At 27.8% G+C, this 4,485-nt stretch overlaps 1 long non-coding RNA gene across 1 annotated transcript in view; it reads left to right on the top strand.

Annotated features, from left to right (window-relative positions):
* Positions 1-4,159, top strand: part of LOC116184886 — a 16,119-nt gene extending 11,960 nt beyond the window's left edge. The window contains exon 3 of the long non-coding RNA XR_004149544.1: positions 4,149-4,159. This is a non-coding gene — a long non-coding RNA (uncharacterized LOC116184886). The remainder of the gene's footprint in view (positions 1-4,148) is intronic.
* The last annotated feature ends 326 nt before the right edge of the window (positions 4,160-4,485 follow it).

Genomic DNA, 4,485 nt, shown 5'->3' with positions numbered 1-4,485 from the left:
GAATCGGCTCGAGACGTGCTGCCAAGGGAAAAGGCTTATAGTCGTGGCGAACCGGTTTTCCGTATCTCCGATGACTCATCCTCCGCGGCGACGCTGCGTCAAGTGCATTTCCTGGCCTGGCGCATCCTAACCTAAACTCTTCCCTTCCCTCCACTTCGCTTTTCTGTCGTTCATTTCTTCTCGCTTCTGCTCGTGCATCCGGCTTACGCTGTCTTTCTCCAACTTTACAAGGTGGTCTCACAGTGGTGCTCAGACTGTTTTGGAATTCGTTTATGCAGGATGCGGCATAATCGCGATTGAATAAGACATTTTATGGAGTTGGAGACCATTGAGATATTTTATAAATTATGTGTTGATACTTGGATAGTGTAATTTAAATAACAATATAGTGATTATTTTTGATCCATATATATTATAGGTTATATTGTGTTAGTGTAGTATAATTTTTAAATCTTTTGAGTAAATTTTGTTGAAGAAAATGTATAAGGTGTATATATATTTTTATTATATTTTATTATATTATATATTTTATTATATTTTTATTTTATTTTATTCTTATCTTAATTCTATCATTAGATTAAAAAATTAATATTAAGTTGCTTTTTTTTATTGATTTATAATTTTTCATAAAATATCCAATATAGCTGAATATTATATCCTAATATTAATCCATATTATAATCACTTCTCGGCCACTTATTGTTAGGACAAGCTGATATACGATTCCATCTAACAATACAAAACTTAAATCTTTTCGGGCCACTTTTGATTAAAGATTTGATTGAAGATTAAAATCTTTGATTTCTAACTCTCGACCTCCGTCATTAAAAAACAAATTCCATTTATCTCATTGACATCGAAGCTCTCGGTCACGTAGCGATGTAAGTGGAAGAGAATATAAGATTTCCCATCGTGGATTACGGGACATGATCATCTTTGCACTTCTATTTCTTCGTTTCACTGTTTAGAATTATGCACCTGCGTGAAATTATACGCGGAAAAGATAATTCATTCGGTCGGATACAAAGGTACAAAGTTCAAGTGTAACATGTATGATTATTAACTATATGAAAAATGGTATAATCTAGTAAATGTAATGAGATTCCAAATTGAAGTATCAGATCGATTGATTTAAAAATGAATTGTATATTGAACTTTGAATTTTTTGATGGATAATATAGCATAATTTATAATTTATAATTGTAAGTTAATTATGTTATGTAAATATTATATTATGATAATATTTATTATATTATAGATTATTATTAGACAATCAATTAAAAGTTATTAGCTTTGAGAAAGAGTATAGTAAAATGATCTGATAGAAAAATATTTTAAACATAATTTTAGATTTGAATTAATTAAAAAAAAATTTAATACAGTAATAAATGATGTCAAAATGAGTTATTGATCTTTCTATGATTTTGAATTAAAAATTTTTCTGACTTTTAATAATTTTAAAATAATATAATAACATTAGATATAATTTTTACAAATCTTTATATTATAATTTTAAAAATTTTAAATAATTTCAAAAATATAATTCTTCAGAATTTCATACAAAATATAAATAAAATTTTATTACTTATTTTTTAAGAAACAAATAAATATATCAATTTCATTTTTTCTTAATTAAATTTGTAAGATGATTATATTTCAATTTATCTCATCTTTTTTTATCTAATATAAATTTAAATTGATTACAATTTAATATATAAAAATTTTTATATATCAAACTTTTACAAAAATTCTCTATTATTCTCTATTCTAAAAACACTCTATATATCAAAATAAACGACTAAAAACCAAAGTCTACATTTTTATACTTTCTATAAAAAAATAGTTTCTAACATTTTATTTGAACTATATTGTATAATCTCAATTCATTATTTTTTTAAAATTTAATTAATTCGAAAATTAATTTCAATGCCACATTTTATGATTACTACGCTTTATTTGTCTCACCGACAATATCCTGTTTCCTATTGGACCAGTTTCCACCCAGAGTTTAAACGAGTCCTCATCCAATGAAAATTGGCCCTCGTTCACTTGACAACAGTGCAATTAAAATTCGCCGGCAAATCACGAACATTAAAACAGACCTAACCTAAACAAGCTTGGTCGCGCTTGTTCGAAGTCTAATTTAATTGTCACGCTCATTCTCTTTTTTTTCTTTTCTTCTCTTTCGTGATGATAGCAATTTTTATAGCGCGAAGAAGGATGGGCGACAAATGAAAACGGTTTAAATGAGTCTTGTCATGTGACAGTAGTGGTAATTGCTAGGAAATTACCGGTCGTAAATATTATAGCGGAGTACAGTTGCGGGAACTGCGTGAAAAGTTGATGGATTGTTTGGTACGTAAAGAGTGTCACCTAAATGGAGGCCTTGTGATTTGTAATTACAATTGGGCTAGATTTAGATAATTTTAATGTATGAAGATTGAATTGTATTACATCGAGAAAATTTTTAAATTTTCATGAATTTAAAATTGATAGATATGTCTGATATTATTGTATATATAAATTGTTAAAATTGAAAATGTTGAATTAAATTTCTTTTTTGATTAATTGTTAATATATAATTTCTTCAATAGAAATTTAAAAATTTCTTTATTAGTTATCTCAAATCTAACATGAATAAAATTATAGACTTTTCATTATGTTTTCATTATGTATATCATCAGATTTAAATATTGAAAATAATATAGAATGATATCAAATCAAAACCAACGAATTCGTACAATTGAATAAATCTTGCCAACCAAAAAATATTGAAAAACAGAGCTTATGTACTTCTGACATTTTCCCAATCTGTCGATATTTCATGCATATCCGGAAACACTCTGTGCAACAATACAAAAGAGGCTTGAGTAATTTACCAAAATGTCAAAGCCCTGAACCTGAATCCAGGGATTTATTTTTCATGACGCGGTAAGACCGTGAATAAAAGAGAGAAAAAAAGGAGAATATAAAAAAAAGAGAAGGGAAGAAAAGGAAGAAAAGTGAATAAAAAGAGCAGTGAAAGGTCGCGGATCATTTGCCACGGGATGAAGGAGATGGTGGAGGAAGCTTCCTGTTGGAGAGGTTAGGTGAAACACTCTGGCAGTTTGATTTATGACCGACGTACCGAGTTATCGCTTTGCCAATAGTGGAAATCGAGGAGAAGAACGCCGTGAAACCGAGGATAAAAGAAAAAGGGTTTCAGTGATGAATCGATGAACGTTTTCCCGCCTTGTTCTTAATCAATGCCTTCTTCTTATTTCCTCGATACACGTAAACATTGTAGATTGAACTGATCGTTTTTCTTTTGAAAAGGAAATTGGTTACGTGAGAAGTATTATGTTTAGGGAATTTTTTTTTAAGAATATGCAATAAATGGGGATAGTTTGTAGTGGATAAAAATGTGGAATTATGATTTAATATATAATAGTATAAATAATTTGATGAAAGATTGAATGAAATAAAGAATTCTAAAATTCTCAAATTTTTCAAATTTGATTCTTTGGAAAATGATGCTTTTAATGTAATTTCGTTTTATTTCGACTTATAGAATCAAGAGATATATAGATATCATAATAGATATAATATATGCAAAATATATACAATAATATTATATACAGTAATTTATATAATTTTTCAGGCATTTTCAATAATTTGACAAAAGAATGTTTTGAACAAAAACTAAACAACTTTTGATTAACTATGTATCTCAATATTAAAAAAAAAAAAAAAAGAAAAAATATTTTATAAACATATAAAATTAAAATGGCATCGAAATTATTTCAATAAAGTTAGGGAGTAAAGATAGGATCGATAACGATCATGGGTCGTTTTATGCTCACATTTCTCTTTCGAAAAACAATTCAGAAACGCGATAAGAGCCAATAGTACCGAGGGGAGTGAAGCGTATTTACCATTCCAGAAACCACCCTACGCATCCGTCTTCAACCGTTGCATGGGGGAGCACGTACGTTCTGTAACCCCCTGTAAGATTCGAATTAGAATGAAATACGATGACAACGAGCGAATCGTGTTTTGCTTAATAGAATTCGGTCTTCGATGGGGCAAAACCACCCTTATGTTTGAAATTCGTCTCTCGACAAAACAATGCATCTTGGCTTTCGAGGTGAAATTGTTTCAAAATTTGAGACATTTTTTTGTAAATGATATGACAAATATAAATATAAACTTGATAATATATATAATAAATATATATTACTCTATCTCTTTACTAACTTTATCGATAATAATATTTTACTTATTTTTAGAAATATTAAAAAATGTTTCAAATAAAAATTAAATGAATTCGACGTAAAGATATAAAATACTATAATTTTGTTTTAATCCATCTTGAAAGTAAACTTGTATTTTTTTAAATATAATATAGCATATATTTTTTAATATATAATGCATCGTTTATAAAAATTACTAAACTATTTAGGATTATAATATTTAATTATTCTTAAATTAAATCTTTAAATTTAAT

Source organism: Apis dorsata, unplaced genomic scaffold (genome assembly GCF_000469605.1).
Source record: "Apis dorsata unplaced genomic scaffold, Apis dorsata 1.3 scaffold_74, whole genome shotgun sequence".
NCBI lineage: Eukaryota > Metazoa > Arthropoda > Insecta > Hymenoptera > Apidae > Apis > Apis dorsata.
Note: the sequence above shows the minus strand (reverse complement) of the source record. Positions and strands in the feature narration are given on the sequence as shown.